At 37.3% G+C, this 25,269-nt stretch overlaps 1 protein-coding gene and 1 non-coding gene across 6 annotated transcripts in view; both read left to right on the top strand.

The window, feature by feature from the left end:
• The window catches only part of NRG3 (neuregulin 3), a 1,087,509-nt gene that overhangs the window by 442,955 nt on the left and 619,285 nt on the right, over window positions 1-25,269 (top strand). The gene's annotated exons all lie outside the window — the stretch shown is intronic.
• Window positions 23,891-23,996, top strand: LOC112632222. The gene has a single exon (XR_003121293.1). It is a non-coding gene; the product is annotated as a U6 spliceosomal RNA (small nuclear RNA).

Raw genomic sequence — 25,269 nt, 5'->3', positions numbered from 1 at the left:
AAAGCAGAGCTGGGTTTACCTATGGAGCAAGAGAACCTTGGCCGGAGGAAACCGTGGAGCAGACTCCAGGCTGCTTACTCAGCACCGTGAGGCAGAAGAACTTGTCACCCTTGAGTCCCTCTCCTCTTCAGTCTAGCTCATGTGTTCAGCATGCAGGTCATTTGTGCCAATTAGCTTGCCTTTCCAGTCAGCTGGTTGTGACCTGTCATCATTGCCAGCTCCCAAAATTGGAACGTTTTCTTCCTAAAATATCAGTCCTATGCTTTCCAGAAAGGTATAGAATGTGCAGTGTCTTCACAGCCTGTAGAATGTGTAATACCTCAAGTGAGATTACAGAAGATAGAGATTTCAAATTCAATATGTCTAAGGTAGAATAGATTTTTTGTTGTTGTTGTAATGGGCATGAATTTTGTGTTTCAATGATACAACAGTAATCTAGTTTGCCAAGCTAAAGATTTGTACACTATTTTATTTTCCTCACCTAAATGTCAGATTCAGGAAGAAAATGAATTTTTTTCTCTTTAGTCCTGTCCTCAATACCTAGAAAGGTATTTGGCACATTACTGGCATGACATATTTGGTGAGTTAATGAATAAATTAATATTCTTCCCTTTAGGTCATATTCTACATCCAGTCTTCAAGAATCGTCTATGTGATTACAGCCCTTGTTTTCAGATCCTTCCATCCTTTCAGTCTGTGCTGCTGCTCACTGATTTTTCTCTTTCTTATCTCTTCCTTGGATTATCACAATTTCCTCCTAAGTCACCTACTTTCAGCTACTTCTGGCCAATAGGCTCTCCACAGTGCTTCAAGAGTGCTGGATGAAACATAAGCATATGATCATGTTTGTGGCATCACAGGTGGTTTATGTTCTTAGTGCTGTCGATCAAGAAAAATAATGAGACAAGTCTCAATCATTTTAGGAGGACGTTTATTTGCCAAAGTTAAGGACAGCTCCTGGGAGATGGGTCTATGCTTTTCTCTGAAGATGATTTTGAGGGCTCCAAATTTAAAGAGGAAAGGGCAGAATACTGAGAAGTAGACAATTTCATGTAAGAGGAAGGCAGGGAAAAAATAGTCATTCGTGCCTTTGTCTGGCTCAGTTAATCTACATTTTTTTTTTTTTTTTTTTTTTTTTTTTACATAAGATGATATAGACAAATGAGGCACAGGAAAAATTCAGGGAATCTGCATTTTACATAAGATAACAGACAAAATTGGGCAGGGGAACAATGAGATATTCCTTTCTGTCTGGTGGGCAGGGGGTGATTGTACCTGTAAAGATAAGCTATCGATTTACATTGCTATGGCAAAATTTTAACAGAAACACCTTAAAAGATCTTGCAGCTCACTAGGAATTTCCTCGTGGGCAAAATTTGGGTGGGGTGGGGGCGTAGGGGAGCATGTAGCTTTCATCTTGTAGCCATCTTATTTAGGAACCAAAGGCGGAGGCAGGTTTGCCTGACCCGGTTCCTAGCTTAACTCTTCCCATTGGCTTAATGACTTTGGGGTCCCAAGATTTAATTTCCTTTCACAGAGTTTATTTTCCACATTGCCTGTGACATATGTATGTAAACACTATACACAGAAGAAAGAAAAGAGGTTTAAGATTATCATGTTTCACTCCTCTATGAAATTATTAGTCACACCCCGTGATCCTTAATTTATAATCTAAACTCAGCAGGGTATGCGAGGTTCTTCAGGACCCTTCTCTTGCATCTGACAAACTTTGAGTCTATATTCTGGCAATAGTGACTGTCTCGTGTCCCTCCTCATGCATGACTTGTGGCCCACACAACTTTCATCCCTTTGCAAATGCTGTGCTCTGGACACAGAGTCTTTTGGACGGATCCACTGCTCTTTGAAGACTCAGCTCAAATGTTGCCACTCTTCTCACAATTGTCTCTGCTCAGCCCCCACGGCACAGAACATGCTGTATTGCAGCAAAATCAGACCTCTTTACCTCACAAATAGAAAGTGAACATCTTGAAAGCAAGGGCAATATCTGGTTTGTCTTTCAACTCCTACTTTCAGTTGAGTGGCAGCTCAATAAATATTTGCTGAATGAGTGAAAAATTCACCCAGCAACAACATTATGCCTCTTGGGGAAAGTAACTCCTAAAGAATGTCTTTATAAATAATAAATACCCGGCTTTTTCTTGTGCAAAAAAAAACAGGCCTCCCAAACATGTTTATTTTGGTCTAATACAAGAAAGTGTATATTGGTGTGGGAACAAAAACCCACCAAATATTGTTATAGGAAACATATCTTACTGCAACCCAGCTGCGTGCTTTGTGACTTTAAAATAATATGTTTAAAATGCTTTGCAAAATTGCAGCATCTGAAAGACAGGTACAGGATAGTGGTGCACACAGAGCTGGCCCTGCAGAGCTGGCTGCTGTGGGGAGTCCCCTTGGTTACATCTTCCCATCTGTACAGACAGCAGCAGGTGGAACCTGAGCTGTTCCGTATGCGGATTAGTCAATCGCCTTTTCTAAGCTTTTTCTAAAGGTTCCGAGAGGCAAGCTTACATTTTGTCTTCAGATCTTTATATGAAAATACCACTGTGGATAATGAGGCTGTTGTATGCATAATTTAACTTTCGGAAGCCTAAATTCCGCTGCAAGGCAAATTGGTACCTAGAGGCATGCAATTTGCATGGGGGTTTCAAGCCCTCCTCCTATCTATTGTCCCTGGTATGGTGTTGCTTTTCTTCTAAATTATTTTCCCTTGTTCTTTGAATGCCTAATTCTGAGATTGTAGCCAGATTACCATGGGCTCCCTGTTTAATAGTGGTTTCAGAAACCTGCTGAGCCAGCCTGCTTTGACCATTTCTGGGAGCATAAGTTGGGGTTTGGCAAACCTCTGCCAGCACCCAGGGCAGTCTTTCTAATGAATCTGCTCCTTAGCCTGCAGCCCACCTGCCTGGAGAGGGTTAGGACCAGCTGAGCATGCAGCTGCCCAGAGTAGGAGGCGCTGATGGAGTCCTCTGTGGCTGACTTCACAGCTCAATCTGTCAATCTGTTTGGGGACAGACAGTTAGAGAACTGTCTGTCTAAGTTGCCTCAGAAAGGATTTGGTTTCTTGGCTGCATCTTCCAGTGATGGACCACTTTCCTTTCTGCTCTGGGCTGGAGAACATGGCTGTGTTGGGATGGGTACTAACTCTACTTTTCAAAGCCTTTCAGAGTAAGGATATGTGTAAATAAATCAAGGGCTCAGGAGAACTGCCTGCTGATTGTCTTCTAATATTCCATTTATCATCTGATAGGCAATGTCAATTTTGCATGCAGTGCACAGGAGCATACCTGTCAATAAATTCTAACTGCTCAAAAATGATTTCTTCTGAGTAGCATGTTTGTGTTTTATGAAGGTAAGTCATGAAGACCAAAGATTGCCAATATGTTTACTGTAACCATATTGGATAATTTTGGTATAGGCTGACCAGGGCAATTTACAGATGACTGAGAAGTTCTTTTCTGATGCTTAGTAAAATACTAAGTCATTTGATGCTTAGTCATTTGATATGCCAACTAGAAACCAAAGAGGAAAAGAGAATGGGTGTGGAAGAGGAGAAAAAGAGAAGAAAAGCTAAACAGAGAGAAGCCATTTTAACTAAAATTGGAGGTCAATTTCAGATCAATTTTTAGATCAAGAGATCTAAATATAGGTCAGAACTCGTTGACTACTTAGCTGGGTGAAATTGACAAGTCACTCCTTCATTCCTTAAAATGAAGGCATTGGACTTAATAATTTCATGAGGTCTCCTTGAAATCTAATATTCAGAAAATATTTTATTTATCCTCTAAATAGGTTATTATAGCTATTTCAAAGCTGATTGGGGTATGTATACTAGCCAGAAACAGGGTAGCAGGACTTGGGTAGAGACGGAGGTCCAAGTTCCCTGTGATGTGGGACAACACGTAAGGAAATACTATGTAGAAGAGAGTGGTTCCCCAGCAAAGGCCCCACCCCCAAGCCTAGAAACCTGTGGCCTTAAATGGAAACAGCCCTATACTGTGCTCATATAAACCCTAAGATCCACGAGCAGAAGAGCACAAGAGCTCCATCACCGCTCCCATCCATTCTGCTGGGAGCCACCTCCATCTGGCAATAAAATCCGCCGCATTTACCATCCTTCAATTTGTCCATGTGACCTGATTGTTTCTGGATGCCAGACAAGGACCCAGGTACCAAGAGGTCACTGAGCTGGTTAACACTTAAGCTGTCTGCAGAGAGCAGAGCTAAAATAGCACCGTAACATGCACACTGGGGCTTCAGTGGTTGCAGGCACCCACCCCTAGACACTACCTTGGGTCTGGAGCCCAAAAGCATTTGCCCCAGCTCCTGCCTGTCTGTGTGCTCTCCCTCAAGTAAGGGGTTTGAGCGCATGGAGGCTGAACAGGTAAGCCTGTCACACATCCTGCAACTGGGGGTGGGGGGGCAGGGCGGGGTGGTCAGGGAACTCTCCTGTTTCGCCTGCAGTCCCCCAAATAACTATCATTCTTCGAGTTCTTACAGTGTGCCAAGAACTGCATTGAGCACCTTAAATACATTACCTTGATTATTCCTTAAAACCACCTGCGACATGATTTTTGTTTCCCTTCTTGTATATTTGAGAAAATAATGACTTAGACTGCCCCAAATCCCTTCACTGAGAAATGGGATGTCCTGCATTTTGAATCTCTGCTTTGTTCCACCTCTATAAATTCTAATTTGCCTAATAGTGACCCCCTGATTTTGAGTTTTGACAAGATAGGGGCCCACCTACCATCTCCTTGGCTATTCTATAGTTGTATGTTATAGGAGACCTTAAAATAAAGATATGACTTTGTCTTGCTAGGAACAAAGCATGTATGCATAGATCATGTAAGAATACATTTTTTTGGAGATGACATTTTGCACCAAAGTGGTTTTAAAAGGCAGCAGAGATGTGTATATTTCCTGATGGCATAGAACCTTTTTCTCCACTAGTTAACATGGCCCTTCTTTTCTTAAGACTGACATCTGTTTTCTGGTTGGGCAGTCACTAGAATTTGTTCTGTTGCCAAACCTCCTGGGGCATCCAAATGCTGTCTGAATTAGAGAATAATGGCATGATGAGGTCAATGACAGCTCTGAAAATGACATGTTGCCATAGTGGTAAGAAACTTTCAAAAACATAAAGAACTCCATCATCTTATAATATTTTATTAGTATCTATTCTCCTGGCATAGTAGCATTTTTATTCTTCTAGAAATGGGTTGAATAAGTTGAATCCTCTCTTATTTTTATGATCTAATGCATAGAGGCAACATCAAAATAGGAATGCCTTGCAAAAGATTGCCTATGTTGTGAAAATGAGAAGATGTAAAGTTATTAAATGCCCATAATAAGTCAGGCATTCTAACAGTTTATAAGAGTGGATAAAAATACCAGAATTAACATTTAGGGGCTTTTTTCAATTCCTTTTTCTTCCCATCTGAAGTGTGATATTGATCTGGATGTGTGGTTGACTCTAGGATGGTGAAAAATATGTAAGCAGGGATTGTGATAAATAAAGTTCAAATAATATGAGATTAAAGAAATCTTTATAGAAAAGGGTCAGGGAGCTTTGAATACAAGAGTTATATTGCTTAGTTAGTTCTGACTTTCCAAAGATTTTCAGTAGATTTTACTAAAGGGATTATGTTCCATGTTGGCTTATTTATTTATTTATTTATTTATTTATTTTGCTTTGTAGACATTTAAAGTTAAGTGATCCTGGTATTCATTGGTATATATAACCTTCATTGATTTGCTTTCCAGCTCTTTGTGAATTTACAAATTCAATGCATACAGGTAAAGTGTAATCAAGTTATTAATCTTTGAGAATCTTTATGTACTACTTATGAAAGAATCAGTTCTTGTGACTCAGGAAGGAAGGCAAACGTTTTCATGAATTGCAATCTGTAGAGGAGAAGAGTAGTGTTGATTATATTTCTTTACTTTTATATCACAGAGTTATATTATACACAGTCATTTACATTTGATGCTATTTGATATGATAACATTTGCTATGTGAACAGAATTGTAGAAATCAAAAATCATTTAAAAAGAGTCTCTTCCTCCAAGTCTTGAATAAAACAGTTCCGTCTGCAGGACTGTTATTCAGAGCCTTCTGATGAATACTATGGTACTAATGGATAAGAATAAGAAGAAGAAAAAGGAAAAAGGGGAAAAAGTACCATTTCTGCATAATTAAAATAAAATAGGAATTACTGTGGGAAGTATTTCCTGGATGTTCCACAAGAATTTATTTTACTTTCAGTCTCTAAATTATGACAATGTTGCTTATAACTTTTAACAATAGGATTCCAGCTGTCCTCCATTTAACATTGTTCATCCAAATGTGTGTATGAAATTGGCATATCTACCTTTTATCATGCTGTGATAAACATCATGTATTTAATGCACTGATTCTTTTGTATACATCAAAACTGCTTCAAAACAGGAGGACTCAGACACAGGGTATGCTGAGATCTCAGTAGTGTCAGCCAGGGTGGGGCTTAGTCATGGTTCAAAGAAAAATAAATTGAAATAATCATATATTTTTCTTAAAATCTGTTAATATTGCATGTAAAAACTTCGTATGCGTGGGATAAACCTCGCTTGGCCATGATGTGTTATCCTTTTTTTTTTTTTTTTTGGGTTAAGTTCACTAAAATTGTTTTCAGATTTTTTGCATCTATGTTTATGAAGAACACTTGTATGTAATATTCTTGTAGTGTGTTTGGTTTTGGTGTTGGAGGAATGTTGGCCTAATGAAATAATTTGGGACTGTTCCCTCCTCTTAAATATTCCGAAAGAGTTTTTAGAATTGGTATATTTTTAATTAAATTTATGGTAGAGTTGCCGAGTAAAGTCATCTAGGATTGGAGTTACCTCTGTGAGAAGATTTTCAACTACAGTTTACTGATATAGATAGTTCAATAATTATCTATAGGAAAATTCAAGTTATCTATTTTTGAAAAACCTTTGATGGTTTGATGTTTTAAGTAATATTTATTTATTTATTTATTCATTTATTTGACGGAGTTTCACTCTTGTTGCCCAGGCTGTAGTGCAATGGTGCGATCTCAGCTCACTGCAACCTCCACGTCGCAGGTTCAAGTTATTCTCTTGCCTCAGCCTCCTGAGTAGCTTGGATTACAGGCACCTGCCACCACACCCAGCTAATTTTTGTATTTTTTGTAGAGATGGGGTTTCACCATGTTGGCCAGGCTGGTCTCTAACTGCAGACCTCAGGTGATACACCCGCCTCGGCTTCCCAAGGTGCTGGTATTACAGGAGTGAGCGACTGTGCCTGGCCAAGTAATTTTTCTATTTCATCAAATTGTTTGTTGGTGGTGACATAAATTTGTTCAATATAATTTCTTATTTTTAAAAATAGTAGCTCTAGGGTCTGCAGTGCTGTCATTTCTCTCATTTCTGTTATCAATAATTTGTGTTTACCTTTTTCCCTCCCGTCGTCACTCTCTTGGTAGAGTCAATCAATTTTTTTAATGTTCTCAAAGGACCAAGTTTTTATTTCACTGATTTTTCTCTATTGATTTTCATTTTTCCATTTTAAAAAATGTCTGATCTCATTATTACCTTTTTCCTTCTGCTTATTTTGTATTTCATTTGATTTTCCTTTTCTTCTTTTTTAATGTGGAAACTAAGATTATTAACATGAGGCCTTTTAAAAATTCTAATACAGGTTACCAGTGCTCTAACTTTCCCACCAAAGTCTTACTTTTGCTTATTCCTACAAATATTGATATGCTCTGTTTTTATTTTCAGTTTAATATACTTTCTAATTACTTTTTATATTATTCCTTTCTCGATTGGTTAATTAGAAGTATGTTAGTTCCAAATATTTGGACATTTCCCTGATATCATTTACTTATTGATTTCTAACTTAATTCCACTGTGTTCAGAGCACACACATTTGTATGAGTTGAATCATTTTAAATATATTGAAACTTGTTTAATGAACCCAAACATGATCTATCCTAGTAAATGTGGCATGCACACTAGAAAAGAATGTTTATCTGCTGTCGTTGGATGGAGTGTACCATAACTGAATTTTTTCAGGTTGGTTGACTTTTGTTCAAGTTTTCTATATCCCTAGTGATTTGCTATCTTCTTGACTATCAATTATCAAGACGTAAGGGTTAAAATAGCAGATTATAATGGTGGATTTGTCCATTTCTCCCTTGCAGTTCTATTGATTTTTGCTTCATGTATTTTGAAGTTGTGTAATTAGTTGCATAGATAATTTATCATTGTTATGCATCCTTGAAGAGTTTACCCATCCCTTTATCATTATGTGGTATTATGTAGTATCATTACTCTTTTGTTTTCTTTCTTTTTCTTTTTTGGAGACATGTTTTCACACTGTTGCCCAGGCTGGAGTGCAGTGGTACAGTCACGGTTCACTGCAGCCTCAATCTCCTGGGCTCAAGAGATTCTCCCACCTCAGCCTCCTGAATAGCAGAGACTGCAAGTCCACTGTGCCTGGCTAATTTTTTGTTGTTGTTTTTAGTAGAGACAAGGGCTCGCTGTGTTGCCCAGGCTAGTAGTATTACTCTTTATGCCTCAAATTTTGGTGATTATAAAGTCTACTTGGTCTGATGATAGTGTAATTACTCCTGCTTTCTTTTGGGTATTGTTTGTGTGGTATATCTGTTTTCATTTACACTTTTAGCCTGTTTATATATTTTAAAGTGGGGTTTTTGTAGGCAGCATATAATTGATTCTTGCTTTTTTATCCAACATGATAACCTTTCCTTTTTTGTTTTGCATTTCCTTTGTTGTTGTCTTACTTCTAATTCTTTGTTTTATTTTTTTTCATGGTTGCCTTATCATTGTTTGGTAGTTTTAGTATATACCTCTAGCTTTCACTGTCAAGTTGTAAGTAATATCATTGTTTGGTAGTTTTAGTATATACCTCTAGCTTTCACTGTCAAGTTGTAAGTAATATATCACTTCATGTGTAGTACAAAAATTCTACGTAGTACTCTTCAATTGTCTCTCCCCTCCTATTTATGCTACTGTTATCAAAGATTGTGTATATATATAAATTATATATAATATATATTATATATATAAATTATATATAATATATAGTATATATATAAATTATATATAATATATAGTATATATAATGAATAAGATAGATATACACATATATATACATTGTATATACATACAATGTATGTATATACATATACATACATATACAATGTATATATATGTGTATATATATACACACATACTTATGTAAATAAATCTCACAATACTTTGTTACTGTTTTTGCTTTAAACAATTGATATGTTTAGAATATTTAAATAAAAAGAAAAGAAACTTTATATTTACTCACATAATTGCCATTTCCCGTGCTCTGTATTTCTTTGGGTAGATACATATTTCTGGCTGTTAATTTTCTTCTGACTGAAAGATGTCCTTTACATTTCTTGTGATGCAACTCTGTTACTGCTGGATTTTCTCAGCAGTTGTAGGCCTATAAGTGGCTTTATTTCACCTCTGTTTTTGAAAGATACTTTTGTTGAGTAAAGCGTTCTAGATTAACTTGTTTGTTTCTGTTTTTTCCCTTTCAGTTTCTTACAGATCAGCTCTGTTGCAAGGTTTATAAGAATTCTACTGTTATCATTACCTTTGTTTTTCTGTATAATGCATCTTTTTCTGTCAGTCATTTATAAGATTTACAATTTAATGCTGGTTTTCAATTTATTGCCGTAAAAAAGTTGATTATGATGTGCCTTTATATAGTTTTCTCATCCTTCTTATGCTTGGAATTTGTTGAGCTTCTCAACTCTATGAGTTTATAATTTTCATGATCTTTTAAATTAACTATTATATTTGAAAATAGCTTTTTGTTCTCATCTTCTTCTGGGACTCTAATTCTACATATGTTGTGTGCCTAATATATACTTTGAAGTTGTCCCATACTTCACTGATGCTCATTATTGTTTTTAACTTCCTATTTTTGATAGTTTCTATTGCTATGTACCCAAGCAAGGGACCTATGCTACCTTTTCTTCTGCAATGTCTAATGTGTCTTCCGTCCCATCCAGTGCATTTGTAATTTCAGACCATGTAGTTTTCATCTCTCATTTGTTTTCCATTTCTCAAGGATCACTGTCCTTCTTTGCCAGAAATCTAAAGTCTTAGTCCATGATACTACATTTTGGCAAGGATTGGAAATCTCTTGTCACCTTTAATGTATGTAATCTTTTCCAAATGAATTAAATTCTCTAACTCTCAATTTTCTTTTTTTAAAAAATAGTAATACACATTAGCTATGTCAAAAAAGATTGTTTAAAGAATAAGGTGATCCAGAAAGACAGCTTAGTGTATTCTTTGAAGCATCTTAATTAGTAAAGGCTAGTATGGTTAAAATTAGGAAGTGATGCTTGCAGTCATTTTAGGCATTGATGCTTTATTCTATGTGATCAGTTCATTGGAAGAATGACCCTGGGCTGAGGGAACGCATACAGGCCATGAAGTATGAGAAGCAAACCAGAACCAACGAGAGTATTCGATTATTTGGATCCTAGGATCTTAGACTCTCATCTCAGAAGCAAGATTAGGATGAGAACAGGACATGGGACTAGATGCCCAGTCCATGGCCTGAGCGTCAGTGGTAAAACAAGAGAAAACTACAAGGACCAGGTGGATGCTCTCAGCTTGCCACTGTACTACTTGAGATCATATAAGATTTTTCTGTGTGAAAGACTGGCTCAGCAGTAGATGGGGCTGACCTTTCAGTGTGAAGATAACTGTGACTACAATCAAGAGAGTCTGAGAAAGACAAGAATTGAAAATATTGTTTCTTGCTTTATCTATCTATCTTATTCATTTACATGAACTTCCTTCACTATTGAAATGATCTTAAAGACAATCAAACCCCAAAGAGTTTACTTCAGCAGAGGCAGAGATGTGAGTAAATCATGGAAGCTTAGGGACCCTCATATCCCCCATCTCAAAAAAATGATACTGCAGCTAAAACTGCAAACCAAATGCAATTGCCTTTCTTTGTGTTCACATGATGGCTGAAATTTACTAGATATGTTTCTTCTCTCACGTAGACTAACATATATGACTTGTAAACCATCCCATGATATGTCTTAGTTAGGTAAGCTGCCATACCATAGACTGAGTGGCTGAAACAACAGAAATGTCTCACAGTTCTGGAAGCTGAAGATCCAAGATCAAGGTGTGGCAGGTGTGGTTTCTCCAGTGGTCTTTTTCCTTGGCTTGCAGTCAGCTGCTTCTGTCTGAGTCCTCACATAGCATTTCTCTATCCGCATACCCTCCCATGTCTCTTCCTCTTAAAAACACCGGACCTATCATATAAGGGACCTCTTCTTAGGATCTCATTGACTTTCATTACCTCCTTCAAGGCCCTGTCTCCAAAAACAGGCACATTGCGGGGTTAGGGCTTCACCTTATGAATTTTGGCAAGGGTTTGGGGGGGGGGGTGCACAATTTATTTCATAACATGGTATGAGGAACAGCTATTTACATAGAGTTTGTCTCCTGAACAAAAATTCCATATCCTTATTTTGCAGAAGCCAACACTCTGGCTCAGAGATTTGTGGAACGAACATTTGCTAGAAGAAGGGCCAGTATCTTCACTGGTATTTTGGATGAGGGTCTTGCTGGATGTTTGTTATGTGTGTGTCTTAAAAGGGTGAGATCTTCAGCCACATCCCTCAGTGGCTGAAGTAGCATTCTGGATTAAGGAATTTTTAAAATTAAATTAAAGTTTTAAATTAACACATGATAATAGTACATATTTACGGGATACATAATGATGTTTCAATACTATGCAATGTGTAGTGATCAGACCAGGATAATTAACATAACCATCATAATTCATATTTTTTACGATTGGTTGGCCAACATCTCTCCAATTCATGAATATAGAGGAACATGGTTTATGGACCTCTGCTCCTGTGGGCTCTGGTCAAGTCCATAAATGGTTTGAGCAAGAATTGCTCAATTTCTGTTAACCTCACCATAGTCAGGGTTTGGGGACCTGTAACTGCCCTGGAGTGATTTCAAGATGCTGGGCCATTTCCAGTCATCTCTTATTCTCACAGAAACCTCCTAGCATTCCTGGCACATCATCACTCAATAAAACCATTTAAATAAATGATTGAGCAAATAACACCTATTCAGGTGTCCATGCCAGAGGGGAAGATGTGGGAACATACTAGAAGTTAAGGAGCCAGGAATTTAAAGTTTTAATGTGTTTATCCCTGAATTTTGCCTCATCAATGCTTATTTTTAGAATGCCATATATTCTGTTGCTGGCATTCATTCCTAGTGCTTTTTTTATAGCTGATCAGTTTTAAAAAGTAAAAGCAAGCTCATGCCAACTACACATTTCAGCCATTTTCTGCATCCTTTCCCTGCCTCTGAAGCAGAGGTATACAGGGAAGTGGAGAATAAAGCAACTGGACAGCCGAGGGCCATGCAGTCCCAGAGACGGCTGTTCTAGGAGCATGGAAGGAAATGTCAGCTATTTCCATTTTTACTGAGATATTTTTAGAGTGGCGTCTTTTCTCCTTGGCTCGTGCCAGGGTGCTACTTTATTGAGGAGCTGTCAAACTTTTTAAAAAAGAATTATTTCTATACAAGAAGAGTTTCCTTGATTCTATATCCATTGTGCGCTTTTATAAAAATCTCACTTGTTCTAGGAACATACGAATTAATAGTTTTGCAAGTTATTTTTTGTTTTCTTTTGCCTCAATCACCTAAAATAAAGGTGAGTTTTTTTGCTAAGTTTTTTTGTTTGTTTGATGGGTTTTTCTTTCTTGGTCTTTAAAAAAAAAAAAAAAAAGAATCACTGGAAATTACATTTCAGCGGCATATACCTGGTTTGGGACAGATTGAAATAAGAAGACGTCCAAAACAGGGGTTATAGAGCACACCACATATATTTCCAAGTAAAAAAGCAAGGATGTTTTTAGATCTTTTGTCATATTGAGTCATTGTAAATAATGAGACTAAATTTATTGACCACATAGGATAATCTGTCTTACTCCTTCAAAGAAACTGCTCAAGTACATGACATTTCTGTCTCCCAACCAAATGTCTAATGTGCTTTTCTCTTGGCAATGCCACTTAAATCCCCTTCCAAATCTTTTCTTATATGTCAGCATGTAAAATAGACTCCTGGAAGCCAAAATGGCTACTCAGGAAGGCCACTCTCTGAGCAGTTCATCACAGGAAGCTGGAGCTCTGTGCTTCTGGTCCTATGCTCCCTGGGCTGCTATAGCTATGGACCATGGCTACCAAACCAAGGGTTTCCCCCAAACCACACCTAGCCTCTGCAGTCTGCCTGAGGTAGGAATTTCTTAGTGTGCATTGATTCTCTTTCTTCCATTTTCCTGATGACATTTCATTACAGCAAATAACAATTTTGGCCATAAAGATTTTCTATATATGGATCTTTTCCAAAATATGCATCTGTAGTTAGGAATAACTTAATAAGAAGACTCAGTATTGGCACCATTTTTAAGAATATTTATTTCCCTGGGCTAATATTCTTTTAAAAATATTGCTTCTTAAGAGAAATGATACCTGTTAAAGAAAAATTAGAAGCTTCTAAATAAATTTGAAAAGCAAAGTCATGAAAAATTATAATTATATAAACTTTACACTACTATTGCTGTTTTGCTATATTTTCCGGTCATTTTTGCTATATTTACCTGATTTTTGTAGTCATGATTACATAATATACTTCGGTTTTTCTCTTTTATTTGTTTAACATTGTATTATAATCAGGTTAACAGTTGCTTCATAAACATCACCTTTGATAACTGCATAAAATCCCACTGTTTGACTCCAAATATAATTTACTGAACTATTCTATTATTGGAAATTTATGCCATTTTAATGTTTCTATTCATATAGATATAGGGCATTACAAATGTTTGAACAACATTTTTTTTTTTCATATTTAGGATGTTTTCTTTAGACAGATTCCATGTGGAAATATGAGGTCAAAACTTAGAAATATTTTTAAGCCTTTTGATGAATAGTGTTTTCCATACTGTTTCCTACCTGGTTGTAAGTACAAGTTTGTCCACCTGGCTTACTAAGTTGTCAACATAAATTTGCACCAACTTAACATCTGAAATATAATAATATACACTGAAGTTCTAAGCATAATTTATGTTTCTTTTAAATTGGCATTGCTGATGACATTAACCAGGTGTGACTGGGGAGTGATTCTGTTGCCCACTGCTCCATTTAATGTCTCAGTCCTGGCCATCTAGTGGTCCAGTCTGTGTTTTCTACTGAACAACATTTTGAGCTTATCTCTGCTGCTTCCTAGCTTTCATATTTACTGCAGAGAACTCTCATTGTCTGCAATGATTGAACTTTTAGAATAGAAACTTAGTCATCTCTAGTCTATGTCTTGAAAACTAGGCCCACACTATTTACTACTGACCTGAGAATTTAGCTTTGCCTCCATGTAGACCTGGAAAAACACCTTCTGCCTGTGCCCAGAATACCTGCTGAACCTGGTCACTCTCTGCCCATGTTCCTCAACGCTTTCCCTCCTTTCACCTGTCGTCTTTTTGTCTTCTCTCTTTTTATTCTTGGTCTGGCACTCATGCAAGTAGAAGTGATTTTAGAGCTTCCTCAGGCTTTTCATAAAAAGGAACCATTTCCATGCAAGTGCTATTTTTACCAGTCTCTGCATTGTGTAAAAGACTTTGGTTCTCTGATATTTTCTGGACCATACTATGAAAATTCCCTGATGCTGTAGACCCATGGGTTTTACTTTAACTCAGCATTTCCTAAACTGTGCTTCTGTGGAATTTCAGTTGAGTTTCAATGGGAGCCAGGAACAAAGGTTCCCATGGTCAAATAAACTGCAAACTGTGCTTCCTAAATGGTCTTCTTGAAGATTTGCAGTTCATGTTACCATATCTAATGGTTTGGAGACATCAGAAGGAAAAAATATATGTTTTAACTTGGTCGCTCCCCACTGAGGAACTATTTTTTTTCTCTTTTTATTTTTTATGGCTATACCTAGAGTCATTTTTCCTTAAAACCTATCTGGAAAAAGCTGGTTTGACCATGCAACCTGTTTATGAAAGTGGACCATGGTTTTACATCAAGGGGAAGATGTGACAAAAATAAACATTTTCCAATTTTGGAGCTGGACTGTGCACACATTTCTGTTCAGCACTATTAGAACCCCTTCAACATTTGGAAATTATAATGTTTCTGCAGATGGGAACAAGCTGGATGCCAAGGAGTATGCATGAGCGAGAGCAGACAGAGGCCCAGCCTGTGAGCTCCACTCTGCTCTGCTGGCAGTGATCCAGAGACTACCTAACAGAGAGAAGTGGATAACTTCATGGGCAATTTTTTGCCCACTGGTTGAAATGCTTAGGTTGGATTTATCAGAACCATGGTCAAATAAAGTTGTCTGTCACCCAAAGGGAAACATAAAGATGCCTTGAGTACCAGAGAAGGATTATTGATTTCTTTGGAGCCATAGTGCTCAGCCTCTCACAGCTGGGGAACTGCTTTGCTGTGAAATAGAATTTTAGTTGGATACAAAATTAATCAGTTTTCACAGTTCAAAATTTTGACTGAGACGCTGTGTCAGTGTGTTTGGTACATGCTGTGTTTGAGCCTGGAAGCCTACGCCTCACATTTGTGTAGCATCGTGACACCACCAACTGCGTGTTGATGTCATGGGGAACAAGGGTAATGGGGAGCAGACAGTTTCTCCTCTGCCACTCTAGCTCTTTCTCCCAGCTTAAATACAGGGCTGACCTTTCACAAACTAACACACCTAGAAAGGATCTTAGTGGCTATTTAGTCCAACACTGACCAGAGTAAGAAATCCTTTTGGAACACCATGATCAGTGGCTGACCCAACCTGTACTTGCAATAATGGGGGATCCACCACCCTACACAGCAGCCCTATGGTTAGGTTTTGAATGATATCCAGACTTTGGTGAAATTCTTGTTTCTTGAATAAATCAAAAAGAAGGCAATTTCCATGTTGTCTCACCTCTCTACTGGCATGAGATCAATATCAAGGAGACAATCAATCACTTACCTTTCGTGGTTCTGATGTGATCCATTTGTGATATTTTGGTCTCAAATGCTTGGGAAGACAGTAGATAGAGAAAGAAACTGATATTTAGGATCCAAAATTACCTGCCAAGTCCAATCTCTTGAGGCAATTAAATTAGAAGGATATGTAGGTCTTCCCAAGAGACAGAACTAGGCAAACACAGGCATTTATATTTGGTGCAATATCCTCACCCTAACAAAAAAAGAATGTTTTTCTACTTATATAGCCGATCACACAGAAAGGATCAACAATCGAGTTTTCGAACATAATTTTTCATTTCTCAAAACCCTACTTACGTAAAGAAAACAGTGTGTTCACAAAGAGACTTTCAGTTTTGCAGTGAAGTGTAATGGGAAGAATATATTCAGATATGTTTATTAATCAAGATCTACCCCTGTCTTTTATTCTATATTAGTTTAGGTGGTCCATAACAATGGGGAAGAAAAGATGAGCAAATTATGGCCCTTGACCTTAAGGAGTTCAGGATCTCCCCAGTGGGCTTCAGGAATGACAAACATCCACAAAATAGCCAGTGCACAAGGCAGAGAGTGATACATGTTCTAATAAGAATAGCAGCAAAATGCTGAGGAAGCAGAGAGGAGATCAAGGTTAATGCCAGGTGAAAGACTGGGGAAGAGTACACAGCTGAATTGACTCTGAGTTGCGTATGGGAAAATGGATGAGATTTCGAAAGGCAGAGATTAAAGAGAGAGTTACTGCTACATGGAGGCATTTTCATAGAATGTCCCTCAGTATAGGAAGCAGGGGCTTTCAAAACTCTGTATTCATCATTTTCTATAGACATTTTTTCTCGTTGTATGTCTTGTCACTGTATCCATAGCTAAGGTTTTGGAGATTTCTATGCTTACATCATTGATGGGATTGTTTTAAATAAATGTCTCATAATTTAGCAATTTTAGTTCCTGGCGTCTTTTCACACCTACTCAGAATACCTACAAGGTACTTTTCTTGGTTCATAGGTACCCACTGCATTGACTTTTAATTTTGATTGGGGTCTCAGTCTCCTTATTATTTTTTTCTCATGGAAAAATGTCATGTCCTGGTCAGAAAGGAGGAAAAGAAAAACAGCATACTGCCAGATGGCTCCAATCTTTCTGTATTATTGAAGACAGTGGGAGAAGGAAAGGGAGTAAAAGGGATGGGACTTTCAGTCTGGTGAGTGCAAGCAAGAGTCTCGCCATCGTCATGGTCGGGGATGTGTAAATAAGGGCAACTTGCTCTCAATATGGACATTCTCAATGGACATTCACATTCATTCATTACTTTTTCCCTGAAGCAGGGAAGGAGTACATGCTGTGTATCAGGAGTTGCCTTTTCAAAGCTCACAGTCTGGTGAAGGGAAAGGAAACATGTAAACTGGGATTTACAATGCAGTATGATAAGGGCTGTGACAAAAGGAATGTGGAATCCTGTGTCTTTGAGGGCAGATAAGAGAGACTGCAAATAATAGCTCTAAAAGACGATGTCTGAGCCAAGCAAGAATTCGGTAGGCAAAAAGATGGACATATTTTTAAAAATTATGAGCATTCAGTAAGTGATTTTATAAAGAAAATAGCACATTCATTCATCTTAATTAAGTTTACTTTGCAGTTAATTACACTGAGTGACCTTGGGGATATATAAGTATTTGATACAGACTTAATATGAGGTGGATGCAAATATCACTGATAGGTGACCGTGTGCTGCAAAATGATACAGAGTCCATCTGTGTTTGAGTAATCATAATTATCCAATCTCATTACATCCTGGAAGTTTTTCAGTTATTGAATGGAATAATATGCAGTTCTTCTGAAACTCTTAATAAAATTAATTCAAGCATACTTTATATTAAACAATATATTTTGGAAGAACACTACCAACAAATTTACCAAAAAAGATGATGTCATAGCTCTCAGGAGGTGCCAACATTTATTGACTATATACTACATGTTACTACATGTATTCGTTTATATAATTCTCATTTTAAAAAATCTTAGCTGATATTGTTGGCTACTGCTCACATTTCATCCTCCGTGCCTTTTACTTCAACTGAATTTCAGTTTTATTCCAACAATCAGCCCACTGTCCTTCACATGACCATGCATTTGCTTCATTAAGCTACTCAGGGGAATGCCAATGTTCAGACTGAGAATGCTTAAGAAGTGGGCGTGGGACTCAAATCTTGTTAATAGGAGTGATGATATTTAGATGTGATGCCTAAAATCATGGCAGCTATCTGTGACAAGGGAGCCTAGCCTAAAGATATAGCCAATGATGGCTCAGCAGAATGAGTCCTTTATTTTTGGGGATCTAGGTAAATCACTATATTAGACAACCGAGGAACCCTTTCCTGCTAAAAGAGATAATGTTATTTTCCTTCAGATTTAAGCCATTTGTGTTGAGTTTTCTGAACTCTCAGCCAAAATCATTCTCATTGACAGGTAGGTACTCTCATTATCTCCATTTTACAAATAGGGAAACTGGGGGATTCAGTAAGTTCAGTCAGCACTTTTGGAGGCTACGAGGGATCACTTGAGCCCAGAAGTTTAAAGCAGCATTGAGCCATGATCATGCCACTGTACTTCACCTTAGGCAACAGAGCAAGACCCTGCTTCTCAAAAACAAAGAAAAACAAACAAAAAAAGAAGTTAAGAACATATTGAATATCATACAGCTGGTAAAATATCAGGATTAGGATCAAAATCAAGTCTGTCTTACTTCAATACCCTAGTGGTTAATTGGTGGTTAGACATCTTCTACATGTATTTTTTGAAATATATCACACTAAAGCACTGAAATAAGTGCCAAAAATGTCTAGTAATTCAAATATATAATCTGTGAGAAAGCCACTTTCCCCAGTGATGTTTTATATTAAAGATTGGTAAATTGTGTAAAGGGTCAAATAATATTTTATACTTTATTGGTCATATGGTTTCTTTCACAACTACTCAACTCATTATAGCTCAAAAAGCCATAGACAATGCATAAACAGATGAGCTCAGCACTGTTTTAGCAAAATTGTAATTACAAAAACAGGTGGCAGACCAGATTTTGGGCCTGGGACCATAATATACTGAACCCTTCTCTACATGAACTAAATCTGATTCTTGGTGAAGGGTTCACCAGATAGGATGGGTAAAAGCTTATTTTGCTATGTGTGCACCAAAAAAAATGTCACACCAGTAGAAGAGAAAAGGAGATATGGAGTGCAGTGTGGAAGGGACAGAGAATGCACCCTCTTCTAAACTTTAAGATAACAAGGAAAATGACTATTTTCCTACTTTGTAGTGCAGATTGGGAAACAGCTTCAGACAACACAAAGGGAGGGGAGCTCATGGCTTCCACCATCAGAGAGGCAAGGTTAGATAGTAGATTTCTAGCCTACTATCTGTGCTTAAATTGGAATTTCTGTTAAAAATGCCAAATTTTCTCAGCAGTAACTTTCAAAGACCACCACACCATTATCTTTCTTTCTTCCTTTCTTTTCTTTCTTTCTTTTATTTTTATTTGTTTGTTTGTTTGTTTTGTTTGACAGTCTTGCTCTGTCACTCAGGTTGGAATGCAGTGATACAGTCTTGGCTTACTGCAACTTCTGCCTCCCTCGTTCAAGCGATTCTCCTGCCTCAGCCTCCTAAGTAACTGGGATTACAGATGCCCACCACCACACCTGGCTAATTTTTATATTTTTACTAGAGACGGACTTTTGCCATGTTGGCCAGGCTAAAGGCCACCATTATCTTTCATTCTTAAAATATTGAATGATCCACAAGCAGTATAATACATAGCAGTTATTTCTGCAAATGGAGAGATAAGAATTGGAAGTGAACAGATGGTTATAGATCTTTGATTTTTGTTTTAATTGCTTTCCAAATATCACAGAGAATGGACCAATTTTCTCAATAATACTTGTTCTGAAACAACGGTCTGAGAGTCAAGTTTGTCAATAAGGCAAAGAGTTTTGGGGAGGTACATGGGGGGGTTTCCTTTTTTTTTTTTCCCTCAAATGGTTTACAAAGGCATAACATGAAATTGACTGTTATTTATTTGCAGAATCTTAACTAATGAGCCACATTTGTCCCCTTTTACTTCTTACTAAACTGGAAACATAAAAAAAGGATTTATAGGAAACCAAGGTTAAAAGATAGGAACATAAAGTTTCACTCTTCCTCCCCACTTCTGGCAACCACTAATTTATTTTCTGTCTCTGTGGATTTGCCTATTCTGGACATTTTCTATAAATGGGATTATGTAATATGTAGACTTATGCCTACTGTCTTTCACTGAGCATAATGCTTTCAAGGTTCACCCATGCTGTAGCATGAATCAGCAACTAATGTATTTTATTAGTGAATAATACTCCATTGTGTAGATGTACCACTTTTTTTGTTTATTCATCACTTGGTGGACAATGGAGTTGCTTCCACTTTTTGGCTACTATGAGTAATATTTCTATAAACACTCATAAAGAAGTATGAACGTTTTGTTTTCAATTCTCCTATGTGAGGAGTGGAATTGCTTGGTCATATGGTAACTCTAACATCTTGAGGAATGATCAAACTTTTCTGCAGCAGTTGCGTGGTTTTACTTTTCCCAGCATTGTATGACTGTTGCTATTTCTCCACATTCTTGCCAATACTCATTGTTGTGTGTTCTAATGGGTGTGAGGTGATATTTCATTGTAGTTTTGATTTTACTTTACATAAATACTAACAATTTTGGACATCTTTTTATGTGTTTGTTGGATGTATGTATACTTTGGAAAAAATGTCTATTCAAATGGAAAGGAAAAGTTTAAAGAACAGAAGATGTATGATAAAATTAATATTTACTGCATGTCTATAATGCATTGGGGCCTTTACTCATAAAAATGAATAATAAGTAATATTTTAATCATATTACCTAAGTAAGTTCGGATAAATTAAGAACTTGCTAAAGAAAATAGTTGGCTATGCTTAAGCCAAAAGTCAAATAAGATCCGCACACCTTCCCTTTGTCCCATGTAGATATCCTTCATGTACATTGATATGAAGATGTACATCTTACAGAGATGAATAAGACAAACATGACTGAATAAAGCATAACGTGTGCCCCTCTCCTCTCTGGAAAAACGTAAAAACATAAAAAAAACTTTTATGGAATAATGCAGAAAAGGATCAATTCTCTTTCTGATGTCAGTATGATAGTCAAGTTGTAAGCAGTGCACTCGTGAGATCATCACCTTACTAGTGATTAATGGGGGCATCCCACACTTTATTGATCTAGTCTATGTAACAGCACATGAGAAATCCATGAACTACCCTATGGAGGGCTTATTTATCTTTTAAAATACTATAACCACATCCAGTGTCTCTAAACAAGTGCTTAGAGGTTAGCAAGCATTATGAGTATATTAGCCACCTAGATACCACTCTCCCCTGCCTGGCACTTAGCAGAGTGTAGATTGGGTACATGACAGTCACACATGCCTTGTTGCTCCTGGGAGGCAGTCATGTGCCTTACTATCTGAACTATTTCCTCACTTTCCACCCCAGGAACTAATACAGTACTCAGCAGTCTTATAGTGGATACTCAATGATAGATTGTTAAATAAATGACTTTAATTGGCATCATGCAGAGATATTACAGAATTAGATATACAGCTGATACTCAATAAATATGTGCTGACTTATTTAGTAAAGACGGGAAAGATGTGCTTGGTGCCAAACACTGTGAAAATACCTCTACCACCGATTGTCTTCTTTTCTCATTTAGGCTTCACGAAACCCCGTGAATTATATGCTTTCATATATTCACTTTATTCATGTTCAAAATGCCAGCAAGTAGTAAAGTAGTAATGCAAACCCAGATCTGCAAAAGTACATTACGAAGCATTAAGTTGTATATTCAGAACTCGGCACACTAAATTTCATCTGAGGCTAAAACACAGAGTCCCAATGTAGTATCAAGAAACAAGCCTTTCCCACGTTTGCTTAAGATAACACCAACACTGTCATGAAGAAAATGAACAGGGGTGCACAGGATGAGACCTCTTCAAAGAAGTGAAATGATTGATACATTGGGTACTTTATGTGAGAAGATTTGAAGAACAATGTAATTGTTTTATTATCTAATTGCATATCCCTAAGACCTGGATGTTTTCGAAATGATAAATGACTTAATGACTGAATACATTCTAGTTGCCTGTTTTAAACAAATGTGACATTTTAGGGGTTAATACTACATTCTTGATTTCCTGTATTTTTAGGCAGTAACTGTATTAGTCTCTTCTCACACAGTTATGAAGAAATACCTGAGACTGAGTAATTTAAAAAGAAAAGAGATTTAATTGACTCACAGTTCCACATAGCTGGGTAATCCTCAGGAAACTTACAATCATGGCAGAAGGCACCTCTTCACAGGGCGGCAGGAGAGAGAATGAGGGCCAGCAGAAGAAATGCCGGAGGCTTATAAAACCATCAGATCTTGTGAGAACTCACTCACTATCATGAAAACAGCATGGGGGAAGTTACCTCCCACCAGGTCCTTTCCACACGTGGAGATTATGGGGATTACAATTCAACATGAGATTTGGGGTGGGATACAGTCAAACCATATCAGTAACTTTCTCTCTTTTTAAAATTTTTTAAATTTCTATTTTTTTTTTTTAAGTTTGAACATGTTGAGATTCAAATATCTTAAGCTTCCAAGTGCTCTTTTGACTTTTAATGTATTTCTGGTGTCCCTTTTGGTCTTTTTGGTTCTTAACACTTTGGTTGCATGCTTGCATTTCCTCTCCTGCTTGTGTGCACTTCTCATGTGCCATGTCTGGGAAGTTGTATACTTTCCACCTGATTTAGCATTTCTTTATCTTCTGTTGTGCAGCTATCAATATGCCATCTACGTTAGGGCTGGAGATATAAGACAGCTTAAAGATATAGTCCTTTTACTTAAACAACTATCCATCTTTTAAAGTACTTTAATATAATTTTCATAACTTTTCCAGTCAGCCAGAGTGAATACTCTCTAAAGTGTCTTTGACAGTTGGCTCTATTTTTTGAGGAGGAAACTTCTCTTGATTGACTTTTTTTTTGCAGCGTGGTTTGCAGACAAGATACTAAGAATCTGGGGGTGGTGGCTGGGGCTAGTGTTAGAGTTAGCCCTGTTATAATCTCAGTTTCTCAACCCATCCAAAGGAACACCATAGAAGTAAAAACATATTTCCTATGCAAAGGCTGCATTAAGATATGTCTAGTTCCCACCTCAACCCACTCTCTAAGCCTTTCTTGTGTAAAATGCAGAGCCACCACACCACTACTGACAAAAGTGCCCTCTCCACGAGCTCTACTAGAATATTTTTTTCTAATTCTGCCATGACACTTGACATAGTTAGCAAATGCATAAGCAGGGCTTCAAGCCAGGCTCTTGTGTTGCAATGCCTATCCCTTCTTTATGCCCCAGGCAGAGAAGAAAGTGCTTGGATTTCTGAACACTACAATAAAAGATTCAAATAAAAGCTAAGACAATTAAGGGGAAAAATGAGATTTTTAAGTAATTAAAGTGAGTGAGATTCATTTTCATGAAGGAATTTGAAGATCAAGTCAGTGTTTAGACATTAATTCAAAGCCATAATGGAATGAAAAGAAAATTTGAAAGAGAAAGTAATAGAAATCCCCTGAGTCAAGCACTGTCTTTATTTTTGTACCCACCTACCTCACCCCAATACCTGCTTTGCATAGTATTTTAGTGTGTGCTCAAAAAAATGCGTGTTGGGTGCTTGCCTTGGCAGCACATATACTAAAATGGGAACAATATAGAGAAAGTTGTCATGGCCCTGCACAAGGATGACATGCAAATTTATGAAATGTTCCCTGTTTTTATGGTTAATGGGTACAAAAAAAAAACATAGAAAGTTTAAGACCTATTATTTGAGGCCGGGCGCGGTGGCTCAAGCCTGTAATCCCAGCACTTTGGGAGGCCGAGACGGGCGGATCATGAGGTCAGGAGATCGAGACCATCCTGGCTAACACAGTGAAACCCCATCTCTACTAAAAATACAAAAAACTAGCCGGGCATGATGGCGGGCGCCTGTAGTCCCAGCTACTCGGGAGGCTGAGGCAGGAGAATGGCGTGAACCCGGGAGGCGGAGCTTGCAGTGAGCTGAGATCTGGCCACTGGCACTCCAGCCTGGGCGACAGAGCGAGACTCCATCTCAAAAAAGAAAAAAAAAAAAAAAAAGACCTATTATTTGATAGCACAGCAGGGTGACTATAGTCAATAATAACTTAATTGTACACTTTATATTTAAAGTGTGTAATAGGATTGTTTGTAACACTAAGTATAAATGCTTGAGGAGATGGATACCACATTTGCCATGATGTGATTATTATGCATTGCATACCTGAATCAAAGCATCTCAAGTACCTCACGAATATATACACCTGCTATGTACCCCCCAAAAATTAAAAATAAAAATATTTTTAATAATGGTGTTGGGTAGATGGGTTCCAAGATGAAAGAACTACCAAAAAATAGTGCCTTCTAATTGCTCTTATGTTTATTATTCTGGAGTGATAAATAGAGTGTTTGGCAAGCAGAAGCTTGAATATGTGTAGCTTAAAAGAGTCCAAAACTCAGCCCGGTTGGAAATGCAGAATATTAAAGAGATTTCTTTATGGAGTTGGGCTTTTTCGGCTTTTTCCTGCCTTTCTATGGATGAAGTGTGAAATAATAAGACTGCTGTGTGGGCCCTCCATAGTTCAGTTTCTCTTCTGTAAAATGAAAATGATATTTATATTGTATTAATAGGTTATTCCAAGCATTATTATTGCATGCTGACTTCTAAAGTTTCTCTTATCCCAAGGTTGCTGGTTTGAATTGTTAAAACTATAATTCCTAAGGACAGATTTATTTATTTTATATGTATATATCTGTTTTATTTTTATAGATTTAGGGAGTACAAGTGCAGCTTTCTTACATTAATATTTTGCATAGTGGTAGAGTCTGGACTTTCAGTGTATTCATCACCCAAAAAACAATTTGGTAATCCAATAGATAGTTTTTCAACCCTTACCTTCCTCCCATGTTCCCATCTTTTGTAGTCTCCAATGTATATTATTTACTGCAGTATGTCCATGTGTACCCTTTGTTTA

This window comes from Theropithecus gelada, chromosome 9 (genome assembly GCF_003255815.1).
Source record: "Theropithecus gelada isolate Dixy chromosome 9, Tgel_1.0, whole genome shotgun sequence".
NCBI classification, from domain to species: domain Eukaryota; kingdom Metazoa; phylum Chordata; class Mammalia; order Primates; family Cercopithecidae; genus Theropithecus; species Theropithecus gelada.
Note: the sequence above shows the minus strand (reverse complement) of the source record. Positions and strands in the feature narration are given on the sequence as shown.